This window comes from Erpetoichthys calabaricus, chromosome 3 (genome assembly GCF_900747795.2).
Source record: "Erpetoichthys calabaricus chromosome 3, fErpCal1.3, whole genome shotgun sequence".
Classification (NCBI taxonomy): domain Eukaryota; kingdom Metazoa; phylum Chordata; class Cladistia; order Polypteriformes; family Polypteridae; genus Erpetoichthys; species Erpetoichthys calabaricus.
The window spans coordinates 46,160,194-46,187,728 of NC_041396.2; the positions used below are offsets into that span (position 1 = coordinate 46,160,194).

General features: G+C 39.2%; 1 protein-coding gene across 1 annotated transcript in view; it reads left to right on the top strand.

Moving 5' to 3' along the window:
* The first annotated feature begins 1,103 nt into the window (after positions 1–1,103).
* Positions 1,104–27,535, top strand: part of cntn2 (contactin 2) — a 137,058-nt gene continuing 110,626 nt past the window's right edge. The window contains exon 1 of the mRNA XM_028796741.2: positions 1,104–1,463. The gene's annotated coding sequence lies outside the window, so the exon portion shown is untranslated. The remainder of the gene's footprint in view (positions 1,464–27,535) is intronic.

Genomic DNA, 27,535 nt, shown 5'->3' on the forward strand with positions numbered 1-27,535 from the left:
AGGCAGGAACCAATCCCGGGCAGGGTGCCAACCCACCGCAGGACACACACAAACACACCAAGCACACACTAGGGCCAATTTAGAATTGCCAATCCACCTAACCTGCATGTCTTTGGACTGTGGGAGGAAACCGGAGCACCCGGAGAAAACCCACACAGACACGGGGAGAAACTCCATGCAGGGAGGACCTGGGAATTGAACCCAGGTCCCCAGGTCTCACAACTGCGAGGCAGCAGCGCTACCCACTGCGCCACCGTGCTGCATTTGTAACTTATTGATGTAATAAATATTACTATGATGTTATACTTTTTTTAATGCAGCATTTGTCATTTTAAGGCTTTAGGTTGGCATATACTGTATTTATATTTTTAACAGAGTACAGCCTGACAGCTCCAGACCCTGAGGTTTGAAATCTGGCCTGGTCACTGTCGGTCTTCCCCCTTATCTCAGTAGGGTTTTCTTCAGTAGTCCAGTTTTCTTCCCACATCCTCAAAATCATGCATTAGATAAATTAGATGCAGGTTTGAGCTCTACCATGTGCCCAGTGCTGCCAAGGTAAATTCTGGTCAAGTGGATTTGGTAATTGATAGAAAGATAGCCCTTTAAATGGAGTTTTCATGTTCTCCCCTATTATTTAAATGTTCTGTCCAAGCCCAATGACATTTTGTTAGGTTGGTGGTAATGCAAATGTCGAATCTTTCTTGTTATTGAGTGGATGTAGGACATGAATGGACAGAAGATGGATGAGCTTCCTGGGAAAAGATATTGAATCATTTTGACTTGCAACAGACATGTGCTCTCACTACAAGTGGCACTCTTTGCTTCTTGTTTATTTCATGTTTCAGTCATTTTAATGTGTAAGAAAGAAAGAAAGAAAGACACTAATAGGGCATTTATGTTAATAGTACAATTATAATAATTAAAGCACTGGTGAATAGTTTGTTTTATGTGGGTGCCCAAAATGCAATGACCCAGATGGCCAGTGGGTCAGCTCCGCAGCTGAACTTGTGAAGCTTTTTATTTTTGATCTCCAACAACTAACAGTTGCGAAGCTGCATTCACAGCGTGCCAGCACGGGCTCGGGACAATGGGCCAGGGATTACAGTTGGCCAAACGGAAAATGATTGTCTTAGAAGATTCATAAATAATTCAGTAGAAGAAACAACAACAACAAGAAAAAAAAAAGATTTTTGAGCGCAGCTTTTGCTTTGCTGCTAGTGCAAAAGAAGGGAAGGGAGGAGGGAGGAGGGAGCGTGGGTCGTTGAAAAGGGAGGAGCAGCGCGTGTAATGCGACAGAGCCGGAGCCTCACTGAATCATCACAAGCTCGGTGTGCGAGAGAGGAGCAGAGGAGCTGCAGGCCATACAGACGGCACGCTACGCCCCTTGCAGGACCCTCGCCTTGACTCGCTCCCCGGACTGCAGGGCACAGCCGCTGGCATCACTGCCCTCCTGGGCTTGCAAGGTAAAACGCGGTGGCACGGCACCAGCTCAGACGTCAGTGTTTGAGAAGCCCGCGCGCATCCTTTTGAAAATTCTTATCATTCGTCTGCTTCCTGCACCTTCCTGGTACCTGTAATTAGTTCTTCTTGGGCGAGGGGTTAATTAGCAGCCTTGAGGCGGGGGTCTGTTTTAACGTAGGAAAGCTGAGCTTTGCCTTCCTTTTAGAGGACACTGATTTTTTTTTTCGTTATTTCGTCCCTCAGTAGCCGGGTGGGTTCTGATGCTACAATGTTGACGAGTGCGATTTTTCGTAAACTGTTATAACTGCGATGGGGGGAACTGTTCTTGAACTGATTGTCACACTAGCTCCCCATGACACAGATGGCAAAGGGAGATGCCGAAAAAAAAGCGTTTGCGGCATCTTTGGGATGTGGCCTCCGTTTTAGTAGCTTAGTGCCAGCTTTTCACAACGTGAGTCTCTCAACTCTGTGCCCCGTCTAAACCCAGACTGGCAGACTGCAGAAACGGCGCAATGCAGTTTCAGGGGAAAATCTTTTTTTGTTTGTTTGTTTTGTTTTGTTTATGTGCCCTGGTTGCAATGTGATAAGACTGGTTGGAGAAACGATGGGCTCTGCAGCGGCAGCCTTGACGCTCTTCGGTGGGTGTCTCGCAGCTGGTATACTTGAAAGTGAGTGATGAACTGCAGGGGCACCACTTGACTAACAAAGTTCACTACAAGGTCAAGTCTCCTCATGCCTCATAGTCTGCCTCCGACACAACACACCTGTCATTCCGCTTTCTGCATGCAAGTAGTGCCCACCCGGCACACTGTTTACCCACCCTTATAGTAAGAAAGTGCGGCAACAGTAAGGAAGCTGCAGACCGAAACCACAGGAGAGTGAGCAGGTGACGGAGAGCAGGACATCTCCGCGTAAACTGTTACCAGGCAACGGGGCAGCCGAGCTAACATGTTTAAGTAATCGACAATAAAAATGAAAATCTGATTGCCAAGTTCACAGTCGATAAAAACAGCTGGTAGTTTCTTTCGAATGCCGCGTCCAAAGATTCAAAAGAAAGATCGGAGCTAGTATTAGGTGCCTGTATCGGAGAACATTTACACACCTTCCATTATAATTATGGGTTGCTTTGGGGCAACACATTTATTTATTTAAAATCTGAAACTTTAAAGAAGCTCCATCTTGTGTATTCTTAAATCGAAATCGAACTATACCGTCGCTCTGCCTTACGGAGCAAAAGAGAAACCATACCCCTGGACGGGGCGCCAGTTTAAAAAATATTTAGGCAATACACGAGTTTATGATGCGCTATCCTGGGAAAGGCAGTATATAAATAAATGTATAATAATAATAATAATAATAACAATAATAATAATAACAATATATGAATACACCTTTTTATATGCATTCATGTTTATTTTTTATATTTCAGGTTATAAAAACCTACAAAAGCTTCCCTTATCTCCTGATAGATATGTATGAAATGCACAATCTCTGATACATAGACTAACTGAAACTTTTGCTATAATATCACATTTTACAATTTTCCGGCAATATTTATCTTTTAATAATGATAATGTTACGGAAAATGAAATGAAAACTCTTGAAGTGAGTTGCTGTGAAAATGTTTACCTGAGGAAAGAGCAAAACCGAGATGTCAAATTAAATAAAACGAGTACATTTTGAACGAATACAAAGAAGCGACTTTATTCAAGTTTCACACTATTTAACATTCGCTTTTTTGTTATCTTTAGTGTGTGGTGCCAAGGTAGCGCTGACTCTTCTCCCCAAGGAGACCAGGGTTCACGTCTTGCCGTTCCCGGGTCTATTTGTCTTCGCGTTTGGTACCTCCGGATTCCTCTCACTGTCCGAAGATGCGCAAATTAGATGGGTAGTCACTGCTGAATTGGATCCCGATGTGTGTGTTTGTGTGTGTGTGTGTGTGTGTGTGAGTGATCGCCCTGCGATGGACTGGAGCTCTGCCCGCCTGATGCTTCCTGAGAGACGCTCCATCTTCCCCTCGACCTTCCTCAGCACAAGAGGGGTTGGAAATGAATGGTTTGGTTGCGTAGTGGGATGGAGGTTTACGAGTTCATAAAGTCTGAAATCCTTGCATTCGAACTCAGACGAAGTTTTTGAGGAGCGTCCGTGCTCCTTTCTCAAATTATCGTTGCTTCTATCCGCATCCCGAAGACTGACTGGCGACTCCAAATTGGCTGTGTGTGCGTTGAGTGACTTGTTCCATCCACATTAATAATATGTTGATGTTTTGGCGCTTTGGAACGTGTACTTAAATAAGTAGACTAGTCCATTTGGTGTTAGTTTAATATATTCAGATATGATTCAGTACTAGTTAGCGCTGTTGGTCCTGAGTCTTGCGTTTGAATCCCAAGCTCGGGCTTTACCTGTGCGGAGTTCGCGTGTTCTTACGTTTCTGTACGTTTGTTTTATCTGTCATAAAGATGTGCAGGTTACGTTGTGAATTGAGCACGAGGTGAGTGTACGTTGGTGTTTGCTTTCAGCTCTGTGATGCACTGGCCTCTGGAGTGGCCAGGATTGTTTGGCGACTTCTCTGAAGTACTGATGTGCAATACCCACTGGCAGAATGTTTTGTGATCTAAACATACTATGCATTATAAAATAGTTTTAATTATATTGAAAAAATTATGTATTATATACAGTACATTAAAGCATACGCAAAATTTGTGCTGCAGATCATAATAACCTATTAAATAACCTTTCCATTGTTAAGAAGCTCTCCAACTTGCCACAATACTTTGGAGGTGGATGAGCGGAAAAAGCCACACCACCAGACAGTTACGGCAAAATAACTGTTTAGGGAGGGCCATTGGGGCAGCAGGATTTGTTTCGGTGTGTGTTTTCTTTTGTTCCTCTGCGCTTCCCCATAATTAGCCGTAGACTCTAACGCTTCTTGGCACTTTATAGTGCTGTGGCTCCTGGTAGAGCCATTGCTTGATAAAAAAAACCCAATTTAATATTGCTTTTGCATATGAATCTGGATCTTTGTGCTTTGAAAAGGGCAAGACAGGAATCTGTAATGTTCAGGGGCTACATAGCAGGATATTACACACATTTGAAAATTTAAGGTTAGCATATGGTATTATAATCATAAACCCATTTCACAAATCTTTTATCAGTTATTAATGGAATCTTTTTTACAGTTCTTCATAAATAAAGGTTCATTTTAGATTCTTCATGTGGATGGTTGTTTTGCGAACCAAAAATGGTTCCCCTGTGGAATTGTTCTGAAGAACCACTGGCAACTTTATTTTTAAGATTGTATAATGAAATGTTTCTTGATTATTGCGGCTTCTAAGTAATATTTTTATGTGGGTAGTCTATCTATCTATCTATCTATCTATCTATCTATCTATCTATCTATCTATCTATCTATCTATCTATCTATCTATCTATCTATCTATCTATCTATTTACTAATTTTGGTATGCTATTTATTCATTTCTATTCTTATTTTAATTTGTTTTTCTTTTCTTGAAACTTTTATCTTTGACTTTTTGTAAAGGACTTTGAGCTACATTCTTTAAGTGAAAATGTGCTATGGAAATAAGTGTTGTTGTAGTACAATGGTAAAGATACTGTCTATTGATTTTTAAATTTGTACATGTTTAACTATATATAAAAAAGCACTATACAGTGTATAATTGAATGTAACTGTAGACAAATTGTATGTATCTTGAAATCACTGCCGGCCATTGGTTCTATGCATATTTAAATGCAAAATTCATTCTATACAAATTCCATGCAAAAAGATGATAAATATATAGGCTGGCTGTGTCTTTACACCTCATGGTTGCTGGTCCAAGTCCTGCCTGTCATAAACTTTATGACCCCAATATTATCAACAACCAGCCTTTGTCCCAATTAAAAAAAAAAAAAAATCCATACAAAATTGTAATATAACTTTCAAGTTGTTTAATGGTCTCTACAAAATGTAAAGTTATAAAACATATGTGATCTTTACAGTAATTTTGGTGTCTTAATGGTGCAAAAGTTTTCAACATGCAATCCTATTTCTGCAAAGTAACAGCGCCATCCATGCAGATAAAAGCCACCTGCAGTTTCAGAAATTTCCACTTTAGCTCACCCATTTAAGCTTTTTACTGTATGGGTCTTCTACGCTGTGGTGGAGTTGAGCCTGGAAAGGGTTAAATTCAATACCAAGTGGAGATGAACCACCATGGATGGAATGGTGGATAATGGCTTTATTTTTTATTTTTTTTATTCATAGCAGTTTAAAGTGACAATCATACATTCGCTAGAATGTTTGAAGTATTAGACAATTATTGCAAATGCAGTTCTAGTCATACATGTTATTCATATTTATAAATTTGTGAATTAAAGTTGAAGCTTAAATGTGATTGTTTTCTGAGGTGCAATGTTTTGCACTTCTTTTTTCTGTCTGCAGTATCTTTGTAGGCATTTAGATGGAGTAGCCCTGCCGTTGGGTTGCTTAGAAGTTGGTGCTACTGCCTTCCAGGACTGTTGACCTACGATGAAGTGTTGGTTTTCTCTCTGTCCTAAGGTTTTCTCTCCTAGCTGAAAGATATACAGGTCAGGTTGATTTTGTGACTCCATGTTGACCCAGTATGAGTGACTGGTACATTGTCTAGCAATTGTTGCTGACAGAAAAGGTACCACTGACATTCAACAAGACTTTGCAGCTGGAACAACTCAGTTTGGAAAAATCAATGAATAAGCTAAGCTCTGAAAAGTTTCAGAAATATCATTTTCTAAATTATATTTAGAAGAGAGACCATCTTTGTGATGGTTATTCACTTGAATCTTTTCAGATGAAATATATTAAATTTGATTAAACAGATACAAATCGATTGTAACTTGATGCTCAGTCTCACCAGAAGTGTTCTTTCTAGCTGCTCTCACTGTAGCATCAGTGCAGCAGTGATCGTCAGACACAGCAGACAGTGTTCCTTCTTGTAGATGCCATTAATATTGAATATTGGGCAGACAAGCAATTTGTAAGTTCAGGATATGTTACAATTGTTTTCAGATACAACTGAAGCTCAGACAGGTTAAGTGGCTTTCTCAGGGTCATACAAGATATAATCTTGGACACAATGAGAATCATGGTGGTTGAAACTCCTGCGGCAACACAACACCAACATGACTGCATCTGAAATGCAGAAATTTTAAACTGCTCCAGGAGCAAAAGCTTATCTTCTACTTTTGTTGTATAAAGAGAATTGTGCATTGAGTAAAGATGATGGGTTAAAACGAGACTTGTCTCAGCTCTGTTACATGAGGTGTCATGAAGTTTATTCCATTTATCTGTTTCCTGAACAAGCTTAGTGTGTTTCAGGGCCATTAGAGCTGGAGCCTATTCTGGCAGAATCAAGAGCAAGGCAGGGAACAACTCTGGTCAAAGTGCCAGTCCATCACAGGGCACACCCATGCATATTCATTGATGCCAGTCCAATTTAGAATTGTACCCTAGTGGGATGTGGGAGCAAAACTGGGTTATATACAACACCGGGCAAGACACAAAGACACAAGGAGGAGGTGCAAAGTTGATTCCGTACCTACAGTAGTTGAGAGCCAAGATTTTAACCCAGGGACTGTGAGATGGCAGCACTAACCAGTGCAGAAGTTTGTAATGTAATGCTGGCATTCAAAACAAATGTTGAAAGTGTTATGCAATTTATTAATATTCATCCTGTTTAAAACTGAGTGCCAGAAACCTGAAACTGTGAAACGTTGTTTTTATAGTTGTTTTCTGTTAGGTGATACATGTTTAGAGTATATTTCTATTCATTAATTTTTTATAACATTTTATTGAATTTATGAAAAGCAAATAACATTTCATACAAGCAAGTCAAATTTTACAAAACTAAGTTCATTTTTTGTTAAGTATCTGAAAAGTTAAAGAGCAGGACCACAAGTTTTTGCACCGTATTCCTATCCAACTGTTGACAGTTGTTCAAGACAAAATGTATTGTCACTTAAGAATTCTATCCTCAAAGTGTATGAATATGCATACAGTATGTCTAAGCTGCAGTTTTACAGTACATTCACCATAAAGCATAGCTGGTCTGAAAGGCCCCCGAGTCACCAAATTCACCAGTGTGCTTTGAACTCAACTGTACAACAATGTTATTTGACTCCTAATTTGTTTTAAGTGATCTGTTACCACACTTTTGTAACACTTTTACTCAGCAGCAGTCACCTGTGGAATTCCAGTGCTGTATTCTCTTGATGTTTTTCTTCATTTATTTTTTGAGGGCCGAATTTTTCAGTAATATACTTTAACTTTAGTCTGTGGACTACCTTTATAATACAATTTTTTGCTCATTTTGTATAGCCTGTTTATATAGCGAGCACTATCCCAAAACACTTTACAAGATTAACTGACAGTATTATCTAAGTGTTTCAATTCACTACTTTCCTCACAGGTATCGTATGTGTAGATTTGTTTATGTATTATATACTGTATTAAGACCTAGTTAAAATTTCAACTTTGTGTTTCAATGGATTTATACTTTTGGCAGTAGTCATCAGGGTTCTGATACACAGCACTGATGATCTGTCAGACAGTTTGAAAGGATGGAAAAGCCACACCACTGTGGCCCTACGGCTTAGCTGAATAGTTCTTCTTTGAGCCCATCTTTGCATGCCTTTATTGCCTATACAGTATTTATTATTTATTATTATTATTATTATCTTCTTTTAAGTGGTTCTACTGTCAGACCCTCTCAGATGTCTTTAGCTAACTCACCATGTCTGTTACTGACATTCTGGTTGCTAGATATTCTCCATCCTTTGCTAACATCAGATATTCTGTCTTCATGTCATTGCCGATTGATAACATCTGGTTGAAAACTCCCTGTTACTCAGTGTTAAGTATCATGTGTTCATCAATAGTTTCACCTGGGATCACCCTACTAGGTATCGAAAGTATATCTGGTTTTCCTTCCTACCACCGACCACAATGGTCTGTACCAAAATCCACATGTGCAAAGAAAATCAATGTGCTGAATTTGATAGATTTAGGTGTGCAGAATCCATTTCTGAAATTGGAATTCTTTACCACAAACAATTTCAGTGAGATATCAAAATCCAGTTGAGGAGTTTCTTTCTTCCTACCTAGCACTTGGGTGCAACATGTCTTTAAAAATCTATTTCTTGCACTCTCATTTAGATCTTTTCCCTAAAAATATGGGAGAAGTCTCTAATGGACGTGGAGAGAGGTTCCACCAGGACATCTCTCAAATGAACAGATGTTATAGCAGAAAGTGGATTGAGCCTATGTTAGCAGACTTCTGTTGGTCATTCCACTGTGAAACATCTTCAGAGGATGAAATGAGGATAAACATTACAAAATGACTACATTTTGTAAGAAATAATTATATTTAAAACAATTATAGGTGCAATTTATAATTTTTAAGTGAAAATAATTCATTAAAATATATTATTGTTTTCTGTAAAACAGTATATTTTTTCATTTTAGACCTTCATCAAAAACTGGATGTGATTTAGCAATTCTGTTGGTAGATTTGAATTCAGCAACCTCAAATCTATAAAGAACGTCAAAAATATTGGTATTGTTGTGTCAGTGTTTTAGATATTTTATGTCATTCTGTCTTTTCTGATGTCAATCTGTCCCAAACGAGAAATCTGCTTGAGCAGCACTTCTTTCAGTTGTAGATCCTCAAGTCAGGGATCCTGGACACAAACTTGGCTCCTCTGCATTCAGAGTCCGGCGTGCCATTGTCTTAGTTAGGCAAGCTAAAGGTGATCTCATTCCTCTCATGACCCATCAGGTTTCTGACTATGAGGAAGTTTTCCTTTCTCAGCTGGCTCTGTCCATTTCAGCCTTTCTACATGTCTCCCTTTTGCACCAAAGTAAATTCTGAAAATGTTACTGATTGGAAGATTGTTCATACCATGCCCCTCTTGGTTACATGCTCTCGCCCAGAGCTGCTATATGTTAACTCAAACTGTCGAGTTCATTCAGAGTGGCGAGTACCACGAGCTTAGCCAGTTTAGCGAATAAAGAGCTCCCCTCCCTTTAGTGAGCAGTTAAACGCTTTTAACTTTGAAATCATCTTCTTTGCACAGCACTCTCTCTCTCTCTGTCTCTCTCACTTCAATATTGACATTTCTTTGCTGTTCTCCCAGTAAATATTGTACAGTATGTCTGTCAGATGTGTGAAATGTATTTTATATGGTGTCTCTGTGCTAAACAATATATGTCTGTTTCTGGTATTTTCCATATATCTCTCTTTCTACCTATTGGTTATTGCATACCTCTGTGTATTCTGTTTAGTTTTAGTCTTCTGTGTACTTCTAATGTATTCTGTTGCATCAAATTGATTTTGTAGCTAGAGATACATAATTTATGTAATGAATCAATACATGGCTTTGGAATACATTGAGTTTTGATATGCCAGACACATGTATTATGGAGTTAGCCCCCATCTGTCTATCAATTCATCTTTTAATGTGCTTCTTCCATATAAAGTCACGGAGAGCTTATCCCAGCAGCACTTGGTACAAAGCAGGTGCACACCCTGCATTGCGTGCCAGTGTTTTGCAGGGCACTATCATGCAAACATCCCCAACACACTCAAAGCGCTATAGTTTAGAGTTTCCATTGAAGTGCAGGACTGCCATTCAAACCCAGGTTCATACATAAATTTATATATTATTATTTTACAAGGACAGGTAATAGAATAATTTTTAAGTATTTGCTATGCTTGCCCTACATGTACCTTCAGCGCGTTTCCTCTGCATTTGTGTGTGTGCATGTCTCTTAACCTGCTCTCCCCCTCTCAAATGCATTTTTCTTTGTGTCACCAACGCCAAACTGGCCAATCAGATTGCTCTATGGGATTGGACAGCCAAACCTTAGTGTTTTATTATATAGCATATTTTATCTGAGTAGCTGGATCATTCTACTGTATGTACTGTATATGCTACAAACTCTATAGCAGTCACTAGGCTGTTACAAGACTTACTTACTGCCTCTCATTATTAATTTGTAAGAAAACCTCCAAATGAATGTTTTTCCATCATGAATGTACAACAGTCATCACTTTTAAGATACTTCTTAATTGCATTATTGCATTTACTTTTTATTTATGACTTTTATTAGGTTGCAGTCTAATTAGTATAAAGAGAAAAAAAAAATTGTTTTGTGAAAAGAATAAAAAATATGAAAAAAAAAATCATGTTACTGCTTGTTGGACAAATAAACGCTCTACATGTCACTTTGGCGTAATTAGCTGGTGCGGTAATCTGTGGTATCTATTGTTCTGTATATAATTTGCATATCTCATTACGCTGTAATTAGCAACAAAGGGGAATCTGTTTAAATAAGAATGCATTTGAACGTGTCACAGCTCATTACTTTGTAATTGGTTTTACACATAGACTATCTGTATGCTTGCACAGCCATCTGCATGATGAATAACGCTAGCGTACTATTAGTAGTAAGCCCACAAAATTACTATACCTCTCATGAATATGCACTATATTTTAATATAATTACAATTATCAAAAATATGATTAATGTCCCATATCCTATAAATTTAATAGTGCTCACCTTGTTGGCAAAGGTTAGCTTCAATGTCCAAGCCTTTTGGGCATACGTCCATGACTCTTACATCTACAGCCCTGAAGGTGAACGTCATACTAAGATTACTTTACTTACAAATAGACGTGTTACATTAGACATGATCACAGTGAGATATTGTTGTAACATTTTTCAAACAAGATGAAGATGTATTATGATAGAAAGTAAGCCCCATACACTATACAGATGTCATCGCTCACAGTACTTTCTCTCAGAAAAAATAATCCACCTGAAGCTAAGGATCTTTGGGCCTGGCCAGTACATGGATGGAAGACCAACCAGAAAAGATTGGGTTTCTTCTGGAAGAGACTTTGGTCAGACCAGAAGATGCTGCTTACCCTGTGGTCTATGTGTGGATCCCAATACCCCACGGAAGAGATGAGGACACTGTGCTGAAAAATATAGTCCCACCCTTCGGATGAGACATAAAACGAAGTCCTGCCTCTCTGTGGTCATACAATATTCTTGGGCATCTTTTGAAAAGAGTTGGGTGCTCCTCAATGTCCTGGCTAAATTGCCTATCATGGCCTAACTATTCCCTGTCCCTAATTGGCTAACTGTCTCGCCCTTTCACCACCTAACAACTAATGTGTAGTAAGCACACTGGTGCAAAATTGCTGCAATTGTATCATCCAGGTGGATGTTGCACATTGGTGGAAGTAGAAGTGGCTCCCCACTGTCGATGTAAAGTGCTTTGATTAGATTAGATTAGATAAACTGTATTAATCCCACTGGGAACTTTAGATGCATACAGTAGCAGAAACATAGAAAAACATGGATACTGACACACAGATCAGATATTACAGCCAATTAATTGATAAATAAATTAATACATAATCTTAACAAGTACATCGAGTGGAAGCATTGAATTGCCTGATAGGGAAGAGGCATTTCTTAGCACACCGTGCTAGAATGAGACTCTGGCTAAAAGTATTCCAAGAGAGCACCTCCTGATTGCTTCCTAAGATGACTGAAGCATAGAAGACCACACTGGCTACTATGGACTGGTAGAACATTTCCAGCAGCACACATCAAAAGACTGGAGTCTCGCTTAGCAAGTACAGTCTGCTGTGGCCTTTCTTGTACAGCGCCACTGTTGTAGTCAGACCTGTCCAATTTGTCGTTTATGTGAACCCCTGGGTACTTATAGGTCTGCACCACTTCCACATCCTTGTCCCCAAATGGTGACTGGTCTCAGAGGCTTCCTGGCACATCGGAAGTCCACCATCAGCTCTTTTGTCATGTTGATGTTGAGTTGCAGGTTGTTGTCCCTGCACCACAAGATGAAGTGCTCTACAATATCTCCATTGTTAATGCAACCTATGATAGATAAGTCATCTGATAAAGTCTGTAGATGGTAAAAACTGGTATTTAACGAGAAGTGTGTTTGAGTAGCTGGAACACCATTACTGTACATATATACATGTTATTTATTAATTACTACTTTTCCTGGTTAGGGTCACTGCAGACATATTTGAGATATATAAGAAGACCACTCTTTCTTTAGCAACTATTTCCAACTTCAGACTGAGGATTTTCTACATGCATGTTTCCAGGCTAGTCTGGAAGTACAGTGTAAAATAACTCTAGTTTTGGATGATTAGAGAGAACATACTGTATAGCCCTTTGTGGAAATGTTACAGATTCTGCTTCATTGAGCTATAGGGATAATGTTTGCGGGTATGGTAACAGGGAATATCAAGGCTTTAGGGGATTTAGGGGAATTCTTGGTTACTAGACTATACAGTAAAAGAGGATTTTGCATCATGAGTAGAAATCAACAGTCCTGGTAAGACTAATAGTGGGCCTTTACTTAAATGAACTGAGGTCAGCCATTCTAGGTGTTTCCTCCATGAGAAAATTCCACTTTATTGCTTGCCACAACCCGTGCCAGCTCAAGGCTGAGCTTCAAATCTTTGCACAGTTTTGAGTGTAAGCTTTGTAAACAGGGCTGATTCAAAGTAAATCAGAAAAAGCTGAGCTTTCACAGTGGCATTAGGATTTGATCAGCAGATGAGCCAATATTAGCTTCTCATAAATAAATATGAACAAGAGAGAGATTGACAGGCAGGCTGTGAGGTGCTGGCACCAGTGATAAAGTGTGCTTATCCTTCGAGTCTCTCATCCCTGAGTTTAAGCCTCCTTTTTTTCAAACAGAGTCCCAGGTGAACTCGGTCTGTGTGATTAGTTCACCTGCACTATTACTTTGTCTCACACACACACACACACACACACACACACACACACACACACACACACACAGGCACCCACTCTCTCTGCTTGTTACAGCTCTTGAGTTCTCGGATTGGTTAGCGCTTGCTGCAGGAGTCTCACTGCTCTGCTCCCCCATTCCATTTTTGAGAGCTCAACTGGCCCACTTTCAGGCACTCAGCAATTTTCACCTTTTTCTCCTTTTTGTTATTCTATACAGAGAAAAGAAACAAAGAAATGAATGTTTGTAACAAGCAGCTAGAGGTCAAAATTTCTGACTTTCAAAAAGAGAAGTAGAAATACACAAGGGGTATAGTGGGGGGTGAACAACATAAACAGAGAGAAACAAGTAACTGAAGAGCACTGGGGGAAAAGAGTGCAAGAAAGAAAGAAAGACCAATACAATATTCGTGTAATTAATATTAAGGTACATGATCCCAGATCTCACTTTAAAGTTCTTCTCATTCATGTTTACATTTTTATCTACAGTGCCAATACAATAATATTAATTCCCTTGGAAATATTCACATTTTATCATTATATAGAATTGAACAACAGTGGATTTAATTTGGCATTTTTGATACTGATCAAAAGACTTTTTGATGTCAGAGAGGAAATAGATCTCTGCAAAATAATCTAAGTTATTCGTAAAATTACACAAAAATCAAAACAATCGATTACAGAAGTATTCATCCCTTTCAAGTCAGTATTTAGTAAATGTACAATTGGAAGCCATGACGGCCTTGAGTCTGTGTACACAGTTCTTTGTCTGCTTTGCACATCTGGATGCTGCCATTTTTCCTGATTCTTCCTTGCAAAACTACTCAAACAGAGTCAGGTTGCAATGGTGGCCAGGAGTGAATAGCCTTTGTCAAGTCCAGCCATAAATTCTAAATTAGAATGAGATCTGGACTCTGACTTGTCTACTCCTGGACATTAATAGTGTTGTTTTTAAGCCATTTGTGTGTAGCTTTGCGTTTATGCTTGGGGTTATCATTTTGCCTGAAAATAAATCTTCTCCCAAGGTGTAGGTTTCTTGCAGACCGCATCAGGTTTTCTTCTCCGGGATTTATCTGGATTTTGCTGAATTACCCTAACAAATCTTCCAGGGCCTGCTGCAGAGAAGCATCCTCACAGCATTGGGGTTGGTGTGTTTTTGATAATGTGCAGTGTTCAAATACTGCATTTTGTCTGATGGCCATTTGGACTCACCAGACCATGAAACCTTCTTCCAGTTGACTTCAGAGCCCTCCATGTGCAGTCTGATATATTCTAGCCAAGATGTCATGCACATTTTTTTTAACAGTGGCTTTCTCTTTGCCACTGTCCCATAAAGCCATGACTGGTGAATCCAGAAAACAGCTCTTTCCAATTTTAGCCCCTGTAGCTGGTATCTCCTTTAGAGTTCTCATCTCTTGGTGGTCTCCCTCACTAGTCTTCTTCATGCAGGGTCACTCAGTTGTTGTGGATGGCTTGCTGTAGGCAGATTTACAGCTGTGCCACACTCTTTGTATTTCCTAAAGATTCATTTAAATGGACTCCAAGGGTCTATTCAGTGACTTGGACATTTTCTTGTCTTCATCCTCTGACTTGTGTATTTCAATTCCCTTTTCATGGACTTGCTTGGAGTGTTTCTTTTATCTTCATTGTGTAGGCTAGGCCACCATACTGAGGCTCCACAAGTTGGACCTTCCAGATACAAGCACATTTTTACTGCAATCACCTGAAATTCCTGGACTACTGACATTTAACAAATGATATGACACTGGTGTACCAGTGATGATTTAGCTTTGTCATATTAACAGAACTAAATACTTGTGCATTCAGTTGCTTTATGTGTTATAATTGTGTTAATTGATTTAGACCAATTTGCAGTATCTGTTTTCCCTTTAAAACTGAAGAGTCTTTCCTGTTGATCAGTGTCAAAAAAGCCAAATTAAATTCACTTTGATTCAATGTTGTATAACAATAAAAATGTGAAAACTTCCAAGAGGGCGAATACTTTATATAGACACAGTATTGAATACTTTCATCTTGTATTTGTCTCACAAGGATGGCATAATATTGTGCTAAGTGGTTCTGCTGCTTGAAGCCCAGCTTTTTTTTCTTAATGTACTGTAGTTTCCAGGTTTAATCTTGTGTTTGACAAGGGATTCCTCCTTAGATCATAGGGTACACAAAATTGAACCTACAGTATATGTGTGTGTGTGTGTGTGTGATTGTGCTATTACAAAATTTTAATCCCACGGATATGCCTTCAATTCTCTTTTTGAAAGGTTTCTGTGTGGGCTTCTCCCAGTAACTCTGGTTTTCCTTCTACATCCCAAAGGTGTGAAGGTTAGTTTAAGTGGCAACTCTGAACTGCCATTTTATGAATGTCAGTGGTCCCTAGGATGGACTGGTGCTCCTGAATTGAATTAAGAAGGTCTAAAAATGGTACTTATTCTTAATCCCTGAGTAACATGGCTCTTTAATGGAACTGTAATGCATGTAAAGAACTCTTACTATTATTATTAAGTTATTCCATTATCCATCCTAATGTCCATCTCTTAGTTCATCTATCCATCTACACATTCATTTTTTATACTTGTCATAGTCTGTTAGGCTGGCACGGAATTTATGCCTATATAAGCAGCAAATTACAGGAAACTGCCCTAGAGATGCTACCATTTCGTCATTAGACACAATAAAGCACACACTGGGTCAGCATTGTGCTGTCCACGTTAAATAACTTGCACCTCGATGACTTTTTCATTGTACACACGTCCATTATGAAACAATATGGGTGCATGTGTGGGTTGCTCATCCAATCTAGTGTTAGTTGTTGCTGTTTGCCAAGTGCTGCTGGGTTACATGTCAGCTTCCTGAGGCTCTCTGTTGAAAAAAGAAGTTTAAAAAGAGTGAATAAACTCATGGAGGAGGATGTGTGAATCAGACAGCTCAACAGACAGATAGGTAAATGCTGCTGATATTATGTTCTGGTACAGAAATCCCACCATATTTCACATTATAGAAATCCAGCTTGAGGTTTACACAAACATAAACTGACTTGAAATGAATCAAACTGAGTTGTGGTCCAACTCAAAATCAGTGCTTTTCAATGCCACCCTTGTAGAGGTATAAAATAAATTAACAGTGTAAATGTTTGCACATATTTGATTTCTTGCTGAGACTTTAATAACCTTACTTAAAAAAAATCTTTTATTATGCAGTACCTTTCTAAATTAAATACCATCTCAAGTTCCTTTACACGTACTGATATACTTAGTAGAATTAATGCCATGTATTTTTTTTTACCCCTGGAGCAAAGGCGGGTTAAGTGAGTTGCTCACTTAAGTGGGTCGCAGTGGGTCAGAGTTGAAGACTGAAATGGCAGCCTTGCAATGTAAAGCTCATCACTTTAGTAATTAGATCATAATCAGGTTGACAATGTATGTAGGGCTGGACATAAAGAGGGTCCCGGTAAACTAGATGTACAGTAGATGAAATCTCATTCTCTTGAATAATGTTTAGATTGCTGGCTCGTGAAAGCTAGGCAACTGCGGACCTCTGATCTACAATCTATAATGCATACAGCTCACAGCACACCGCATGACAAGTAAAACTCCCAGAGAGAGCTGCACCACAGTGAAGTACCTTGTTAAGGGTGGCCCACTGAGCTGGGATTATAACTTTGTCCTGTGACCTTACATTCCAACATGTCCAAACTGACTTGAGTTTCAGTCTTATACATTTTTAATGTCAGAGACGGAGAGTTGTTTACTGCTATTTTGGATATCACTCATCCAAAATGGTTTGGATGGAATGTGATTTTTTATGATCAAATTTTTATTAAGAATGAAATGCCGGAGAAAGCACATAACAAATCAAACATATGACAAAAATCCCGTGCGAGCCTGGCAGTGGGTGTAAAGCAGCAAACAGATCTTCAAGGGGTGCCAGTCAATTGCAAGGCTCAATTACACACACATCCACTCATACCGGAGCCAGTTTGGTATGGTCAATTAACCTAAACTGTACATCTTTGGGAACGTGGGAGGAAAACCCACACAGGCACAGGACAAGCGTGTCAATTGACAGCAACCACAAGATTAATATCCAGGATGCTAGATCCACAAACAGCAGGGCACCCTTAAAAATAAAGGTTCCAGAGTGGCTCTTCAGCAGACTGCCATGCTTAACCATTTTTGGTTCCCAAAAGACCCTTTCACATGAAGGTTTCTGAAATAACCTTTATTTATTTAAATTATATATAATAATTAACCATGAATAGATGTTAACATATTTGTGAAATACCAACGGGTTCTGCTTTTAAAAGAACTCTTGCTGTATGCACTTATACAGGCTAAGTCCTGGTTTTCTAAATCCTATAGTGTCCTGCTATTTATTTAGCCCACCATACATTAAAGGTTTCAGGTTTTTTTTCTACATATTAGGATGTGTCTCAAAGCACAAAGAACCAGCTTCATATGAAAAGAAGCCTTCTCAGAATGAAATAGTACTTTGTGAAGCTAAGGTTCAACAAGGAACAACACAACCCAGTAAAGAAACACAAAATGCCATTAAAGAACCCTGATTTTTAAGAAGGGTACAATCTGCTGTGCTAACTCCACAATTAAATCCCAAAACAAAAACAATGCATTGTCAAAACTGTCTTCTTCATGTAATTAAGAGCCTGACACTTGTGTGTGTGAGCATGTGCTGTGATGGACTGATGTCCCATTCTGCTAGGATAAGCCCCAGCTCCAAAACAGTATGTGGAGGAAAAGTGTGCATGGAAAATGGATGGGGAGATGGTTAAAAAAAGATGTTGATTCTAAGACAACACAGATCTTATGAAAGTTAAACCATGGCCAGCTGGGTGAATGGCCATTCCTTGAGTGATATAACAGGATTCTGACAAAAAATTGTCAAGTTGCATGTGCAGGTTATGTCTGATGAAAGTTAGGGCCAAGAAGAGAAGTACCCAGAGAAAAATGAGGTGAATAAGAGAAAAGGAGATGGAGAGAAAGAACAACAGAGGGGTAGAGAAACAGAAAATCTGAAACATGAAAAGGTGGAAGGAGGAAAACAGAAAGAACAAGAGAAATGTAAAGAGGAGGTAGAAAGGCCAAGATGGAAAAGTCAAAATGTGAGACTAACAATAAAAAGGAGAGCAATTATCCTGCATGTTGTAGCTTCATGCCATCATTAATCCGATCTTTTAGGGTCCCATAAATAAACGTTTTTGGGGAGAGTATTTTCCTTTCAACCTTACACTGTCAGTGGACCACTCACCAAGTCTGTAGGAAGCCTTTCTGAATTGAGCTGCATAGCAACACAAGCAGATGAAGAGACACAGTAGGAGGCCACTGACCCCTGGACAATTTCTTCATGGCTATGAGCTTCCCAGTCTCAGCTGGCTGCTTTTTCAATGCGTGAAGCTGTGTAGGCGAATGAAATTCAAAGAAAAACCTCAAAATGATGAGTCCACTTAAAGGGGTGAGAACGATAAGAGCAATTCCATTTCCTTGCTTATTTCTGCTCTGCCCTGAGGTGCAGGTATGGTACCGTGTTATACAACGTGGCAGCTGAGGGACTCGGGTGACTGTGCAGTCAGCTAAAACAGCTGCTTGGTTTGCAAGCACAGAGGAGCTGATGCTGAGAGACAAGCCTTTGGGGTTCAGACAAAGAGGGGTAGATCATCTTTGCTCTGTAAGAAATCATTACAAAAGGTAGATTTTCTATACTTTTTCGTGGCAACTTGAAAAAGCATCGATAAGCCTTTAATTAACATTTGTTCTATACTTACATTTAATTAATTTTTTGGCCAGAATTTAGCCAATGCGGCATCCAAAAAACAAGCAAAGCATAAAGTTTCTCCCTATTTGTATGGTGCCAATGACTTGCTGTTGCTAACACATCCTTTCCCCTTGAATTGCTAACTGCTGTTCCTCTATTGCAATAGTTCATTTTTGTTACTACAAATGCCTCCGTTCATAAGCAAGGAGTATGTTCTAGGATCTCATGTCCCACTGCCTTTTGAAGATTCTGCTAGAGATGGGTGTCTTCTTCACGTGTGAACTCGATCAAACACAAACATTTTCAGTTTTATATAGCACCTTTCTATACTTAATGGATTTAGAAGTTTAGAGTAAGGTATTTTTTACAGTTGGAGTATAGTTAAGTGACTTGCTCAGGGTCACATAGTAAGCCCAAACGTTTAGCTGCTGGATTATTCTGCCAACACTCTGCCACCATCTAAAATCCATATTATTAAAGAAATAACAGTAGATACTAATAAAAACTCAAATAATGCCATGGTTAGCGTTGAAGACTCACAGTTCTAGTAGTCTGGGTCAAATCCTGTTCTGACCATTACCTTTATGAGCCTTGTTCTCTATGTTTCTGCTTGGCTTCTCAATTTTTTGTCAGATTTCTGTCTTATTTCAAAGATCTGCATATTTGTTTAGCCGCCGACTTACATGGTAGGAGTGAATGAGTATTACAGTGGCTTATTACCCATCTTCGTTCCTTATGCCAATCCTGCTATAAAAACTGACAACATTCACACTCCTGGAGCTGACCTCAAACAATAGAAGGCTGGATCAAAAATGGATGGATTGATGAATATGAGCTAGATGTGAATATGTGTGTCTGGCTTGATGTCACATCTAGGGCTGAGTCCTATACTGCATTAGATTATGTTGGCATACGCTGTGGCACATCATGAGCTGGAGAGATGTTATTATAATGAATACCTATAGTTATGTTGTTAATCTATTTTCGAGGATGGCAGGGGAGGAGTTTTCTTCTGCATGGAAGAGATGCCAAGGAGTTATCCCTTTCGTTTTTGTGTTCTTTTGAGTTTTTGACTGGCTTGAGAGCACCACAGTTCACAATATACAATATAATTCATTGTATACCTCACCGTATGTAGTATATATACAATGTGTCTTGCTGTGTATGGTGTGAGGTGTGTATGATCGTTAAGCAAATATAATCAGTAAAAAAACAGTGGTGCAATTTCTCGATAAACCTTTAAATTGTTCTCTATACATATGACAATGCTGCCGCTACTGCTTTATGTGTATCTACTAGTTAATTTCTGAGAACTAATGAAAATCTTTAGATTTAGTCTGACAGTCTACAACTGAGCTGGCTCTGCTGTTTTATGCTTCATTAAAACAGTCATCATGTATCACCATGACAGGGACCACAGACTGTTCCTCACCATATTTATCAACAAGTTAAGCTTGTTAGAATGAGTAATCAAAGAAGACATGTCTTCATTTACAGCAGCTCTGAACCTTTCATTCTGTGGTACACTATAGTCTGCCAAATCATCTGAGGTATGCAGTCGAAATATGTAACGATATTAACTGCTTTGACTGACTAAATGAGGCAGAAATGAGAGACTTGAGTTGTATTGTAATTTCAAGCTGTTTAGGCATCCCAGGCAACCTGACTCCTTCTTTCCAAGTTTTTACATGACAAGATCTAAAAAAGCTCATCCATATAGAGAGAATAAAACGCTTTTGTTGTATATTGAAGAATTGTAGAAAGTGCACAACGCCTCAGGGGCAGGACATTAGAATTTCTCCTTTAATGTTGAAAACTAGGGTGCCCCCTCTGCAAACCCTCTTAGTGTCTAACCCCCCAGCCATTGCCACCAATGGTCTTCACTGCTTCTCAAAGAGGTCATTGTTAACTCTTTGGCTTGACCTGGGGTAGGGGTGGACCCTCACATAAAAACATGTTATAGCTAACAAAGAGAACGAGACTCAGTTTTGTAGTATCATTTACAAATTCTTCAGTATTGTGCGGCCCACCATTTAACTACAGTAGCTGCTTTGATGTCAGGATACTGCTTTGAAGGTACTTTATAAACCATAAGAAATATTTTTTTATACAAAATGCTGAGTTTTTAAATTCCTTTAAGCAATATATATATATATATATATATATATATATATATATATATATATATATATATATATATATATATATATATATAGTCTTAACCCAATTAATGCATTGTAAGAGTCTGAGGAGCCAACTCATTTCTCGACATCAATAAAGGCCAGCAACAACCCTCCACAAGATGGCATTTAGAATATGTGGTAAATGTAGAGTAAATATTGTACTTATTTGTTTTGGGGAAAAGCAACCTTGACAATATAATTTATACACTTTGTAAAAACAGAATATGATCAGCAAGAAGTTTTATTTGATGTCTGGGAAAATAAAAGGTAGGCAATAATTAAGAGAAAAAATAAACAAAGCCAAAAGTTCAAGAGACAAAAAACACAGGTGTTTAAGACATCGGGTTAGATTCCAGCACCATCTGCCCATTTTTTTTTTGAGCATGGCCATCTCAATATTCATTTAAACATATTTTCCTTGAACAGATGTGAGCTATTAGCATGGGGTTAAGTATCCAGTTCCCTGAGTTCTGTAGTGTGTAAGAATGGGAGCAAATTGCCAAAACCATCTGCTAATTATCACGCTCAATAAGGGCCCCTTTATATTTATAATTTCCCTACTATTCTTTGCTAACAAATTTAGTCTGGGGCTTCAAAAGTTACAGTTCATAGTTTTTCACTGAAGACAAGCAGGTCTATTATCTAGCCTCTTCATTTTGTTTCCAGCAAATCCAGTAAATCTGAAGAGCTGTAAATTTGCCTGTTACAGTTTTAAATGAACAAAGCATGTGATGTGATGTTGGTCTATGTCTTGAAAAGCCAAAATGAACAACCTAAAAGTTGATGTTTAGTGAGCAAGTAGTTCAATGATTCAAGTAATGAATGATCACTACTCAGGACTAAAGATGAAGTTACATTTAGCACATACCTTTTGAGGTCAAAAAAGCACAGTTACATGTTTTCTTTAAAGCAGGTGTCATGAATTGACTCTCAACTTTAATTTTTCTGCGCAGTTCCTAGAGCTCTAAAAAATAAGTTGTACATTATGTCGTTTTTTTCAAGACCCAGAAATCCTCTTCTTCTTTTTCTTTCTGCTGATCCTGTTAAGGGTTGCCACAGCGATCATCTTCTTCCATATCCTCTGCATCTTGTTCTGTTACATCCATCACCTGCATGTCCTCTCTCACCACATCCATAAACCTTCTCTTAGGCCTTCCTCTTTTCCTCTTCCCTGGCAGCTCTATCCTTAGCATCCTTCTCCCAATACACCCAGCATCTCTCCTCTGCACATGTCCAAACCAACGCAATCTCGCCTCTCTGACTTTGTCTCCTAACTGTCCAACTTGAGCTGACCCTCTAATGTACTCATTTCTAATCCTATCCATCCTCGTTACACCCAATGCAAATCTTAGCATCTTTAACTCTGCTACCTCCAGCTCTGCCTCCTGCTTTCTGGTCAGTGCCACCGTCTCCAACCCATATAACATAGCTGGTCTCACTACCATCCTGTAGACCTTCCCTTTCACTATTGCTGATATCCGTCTGTCACAAATCACTCCTGATACTCTTCTCCACCCATTCCACCCTGCCTGCACTCTGTTTTTCACCTCTCTTTCACAAGCCCCATTACTCTGTACTGCTGATCCCAAGTATTTAAACACATCCACCTTCGCCAACTCTACTCCCTGCATCCTCTCCATTCCACTGACCTTCCTCTCATTTACATACATGTATTCTGTCTTGTTCCTACTGACCTTCATTCCTCTCCTCTCTAGAGCATATCTCCACCTCTCCAGAGTCTCCATCAGGAGACGTCAGGAAGGGCATCCGGTGTAAAATTTTGCCAAATCAATATGCGGATAACAAGACCCAGAAATCCAATGATCAAAAATTTATTTTTTCTGTTGTTTCAAGGCATCTTTATTTATGTTATTACTTGCTGACTGTCTGGTGGCACCATCATGTTTTTCCTATGAGCACAAATGAGCAGCATAACAACACAAGCAGATGAACAGTCACAGTAGGAGTTTGCTGACCCCTGGACAATTTCTTCATGACTGTGGGCTTTCCAGTCTCAGCTGGCTGCTTTTTCAATAAGTGAAGCTGAGTGGAGGAATGAAATTCAAAGAAATACCTCAAAATGATGAGTCCACATAAAGGGGTGAGAACTATAAGAGCAATTCCATTTCCTAGCCTAATTCTACTCTGCCCTGAGGTGCAGGTATGGTACCATGTTTCACGACATGGCAGTTGAGTGATACAGATGACAGTGCTGTCATCTAAAACTGCTGCTTGGTTTGCAAGCACAGAGGAGCTGATGCTGAGACACAATTCTTCTTCAGATCAAGAGGAGTAGCCCCACTTTGCTTTTTAAATCTCCACTACAGAAGCTTAGGGCTGCTGCTTAGGTGGGTTTTCTGTACTTAGCCTTGGCAAATTGAAAGCCATTGATAAACCCTTAAACAACATTTGTTTTATACTTACATTTGATTCATTTTTTGCTCAATGATATTGGTTCAAGTGAATTAAAAGTGAAATTTAATGTAAGTAAAAGTCTTACACATATGAAGTAAAATGTTAGATTTCAATACACAGTAGGAGGTCTGAACAGTGAAAGTACATCTTATGAGAAAGACATGAGTTGTAGTAGACAGTGTTCAGAAGCCATTAAGAAGACTTGCAGAATGTTAGGTTATATAGCACAATGTGCAGAGTACAAGTCCAAGGAGGTTCTGCTCAAGCTTTATAAAGCACTGGTGAGGCCTCATCTGGAGTGCTGTGTACAGTTTTATTCTCCAGGTTACAAAAAGGACATAGCAGCGGTAGAACACGTCCAGAGAAGAGCGACTAGGCTCATTCCAAGATTACAGGGGATGAGTTTGAGGAAAGATGAAAAGCCTTTTCAGTTTAAGCAAAAGGAGACTAAGAGGTGACGTGATTGTGGTGTTCAAAATCATGAAAGGAATTAGTACAGTGGATCAAGACTGTTATATTAAAATGAGTTCAGCAAGAACACAGGGACACAGTTGAAAACTTGTTAAGGGTAAATTTCGCACTCACATTAGGAAGTTTTTCTTCAAGAACAGAACCATAGATACATGGAATGAGCTACCAAGTAGCGTGGTAGACAGTAGAACTTTAGGGATCTTCAAAACTCAACTTAATGTTATTTTGGAGGAATTAAGAGGTAAGCTTTATTGGGCTAAATTGCATGTTCTCATCTAAATCTTTCTAATGCGTAGCACAACGTTTTTCTCTTTGTATAGTGGCAGTGTCTTGCTGTATTTAACACGTCCTTCCCATTGTAATACTAGCAACTGTCCATTGCACTAGTTTATTTTTGTCACAACAATTTTGGGGCGTTAGTGCTGATGGTTGCTATATAGTAGTTAGCAGCAACATCATGGGTCAAGAAAGGTGTAACATCATAGGTCAAGGAGCATAAAGGTCAGAGACTTGGATTTCCTAGTTTGTCTAATTTTGTGGATTCTACTAAACTTCTAGCATTAATGTTTTTTGCAAAATGTTTCTCTGGTTACAAATTTTTTTGGGGTCTGACTATGAATTTGGTCTTAGTCTTGGCTCTGGTTTTGTGAAGTTTTGGTTAGAGATCCTCTTTCTCTGTTTCATGACCACGATTTTTCACATCCTGACTCCTGGTTATGACCTTGGCTTGTTTTTTGTGACCTTGTTCTACCCAATTCTTTTTCCTTAAATCCACTGCCATCCTGTGCAGTTCAATACAGCAGGCTAATGGTACCATCCATCCATCCATTTTCCAACCCGCTGAATCCGAACACAGGGTCACGGGGGTCTGCTGGAGCCAATCCCAGCCAACACAGGGCACAAGGCAGGAACCAATCCCGGGCAGGGTGCCAACCCACCGCAGGCTAATGGTACCTCCACAGTTAAACTTTGTTAATGATGAAAAGAAAATGAAAAGTTTCAGCATGTCAATAATAAAAATAAAGAGATCATCAAATTCTCAAGGAAAAAATCAACGCTTAAGTAAATCACTTCTACACAGTGGCTTTGTCTCCCTCAGACATACGTTTGTGACTGAACAACAACTCCCAGTCGGGTGTGGTCTTAAATATGGTGGAGGTGGAAGAGGCAGGACTTTGAAAATGAGTGTACCCTGCAATCACCCAGTGTCTGAAGTAATGCTGGTTTTTCTTTGTGCTCAGTGCTTTCCCCTGGTCCCTCACATCCATGAAGTGGATTAAGCTTGTTTGATAATGGATGGATGGGCATGAAGCACCACAGCACAATGGCAATGCCTCGTCTTAGTGGAGATAGTAGGAGAACTAAGCTATTTGCTAACTAAGCAAGCTTGATGGGCTGAATGGTTTAACTTTGCCAAAAATACTATCAGTTGTATTTTAAATATATTAAAATTGCAATTGATATGATGGAATGGTGGGATCCCATCATTTTTTCCGAAGTCACAACGGTGGTCTAAGGACTCTGTGATGGTAAGGCTGCTGGCGTTGATAAAATCTGGACAGAGATGTTTAAAGTGCTGGACATTGTTAGCATTGCATGGTAAACACGTGTGTGCAATGTTACATAGAAGGTGGGTAGAGTACCCTGGAAATGGCAGACTTGTGTGGTGGTCCTTATATTTATAAAGGATGAACAAAGGGTGTGCTCCAGCTACACAGACATTATACTCATCAGCCCTCCCAGGTAAGGCATATACAAGAGTGCTGGGGGGGAGACTCCTTCCAATGGACAAGACAAAAATATGGGAGGAACAATGTTGATTTCTCCCAGACCTTGGAACAGTAGACCACCTCTTCTCCCTGGTGCAGCTGCTGTAGGGTGCATTGAATTATAATCACCCAGTCTACATGTGTTTTTTAGACTTGTAAAAATCATATGATTGTGTCCCTTAGCTTGTATTATGGGAAATGCTAAGGGAATATGGGTAACAGGACTGCTCTTGTGTGCTATTTGTTGCCTGTATGAATGCAGTGAGAGTTGTGTCTGAATACTTGCCGTTAAGTCGAATTTGTTCACTGTGGGTGTCAGGCTCCGTCAAAGCTGTTTCTTGCCAGGCACCTCCTAGAGCTGCTCTGGACACATCTTATTGAAAGAAATCCCTGCTGCAGTTCCAGAATATGATGGAGGAATTATATCTCCCTCCTTCCTAATGAGAATTCCTCAGGAAGAGCTAGAATCTGTACCTGGGGACAAGGAAGTCTGGGCTAACATGCTTAGGCTGCTGCCACCACAACCATCACTAGGAAAGTTGGTTTCAGAAAACGAGATGAGATGAAATTACACCTGTATGTGTGCACTGCAATAGACCTTTTATCCCATAGAGAGTGCATTACCGACTTGTTGCTATTCTGAAAGGACTGTATGGATTACTCTCCATGTACTCTAATTTCCTTTCACATCCCAGAGATGTGTATGTTCAGTTAATTTAAAAAATCTGATTTGATATAAATGAAACTAAGTGTGTCAGTGAGTTTGGCACAGCAAGCTCCATCACAAGGTGATTTACAAAACAAAACAGAAAACAATACAGAGCAGCTTGAGATAAAATGGTAGACCGAGACACAATACACATACAAGTTAAATGACAGGGAAATATTAAGACACTGAGAACAGCCTGCAGACACCCTGACATCAAGTCAGAATATGAAACAATAAAATGAAAGAAAAAGCAGGGAAATGACTGACAGGACATCTTGACAGGCAACATAGCAGAGTCAGCATGAACAGGGTTAGGAACAAAGGAGTCGGACTGAAAAGAATTAAACAGAGAAATAACAAAGGTTTAGAACAAGAGGGAAAGATGGCTTTCAGAAACGCTTCAAATATCTTCATTGAAATTGCTACCTTGATATGAATATGAAATTTAGTGAATTTTAACTTTTTTTATTTAATTTGTTTGTATCTAGAGTGCAGTTATCACAGCCCATGGGTGAAAGTTCTAGCATTACCATCAGTTACGGAGAGAAATGTTATTTTGTGTGGACTATATTATTTTTTTTAAATTACAGTTAAGGGTAATTAATTTAGGCTAGCATTAGTGATTAGAGCTGGCACACAACTCCAGGCCTGGTTGCTGTCTTTGTGAATATTGCCTATTCTTCACATGTGGTCCAATGGTATTATCACATTCTAAAGACATGCACACTACCAGTCAAGAGTCTGAACACACCCAGATATTTTCATGTTTTTGATAGAAATCGATAACATTTTTTACCAGGATACCAATAAACCAATTTTATGAACAGCCATGGCATTACTAGTGCTGCTATTACGGCTTGAAATGATTCATTTGTAATTTATTATTCACCTATGACTACAAAGCTCCA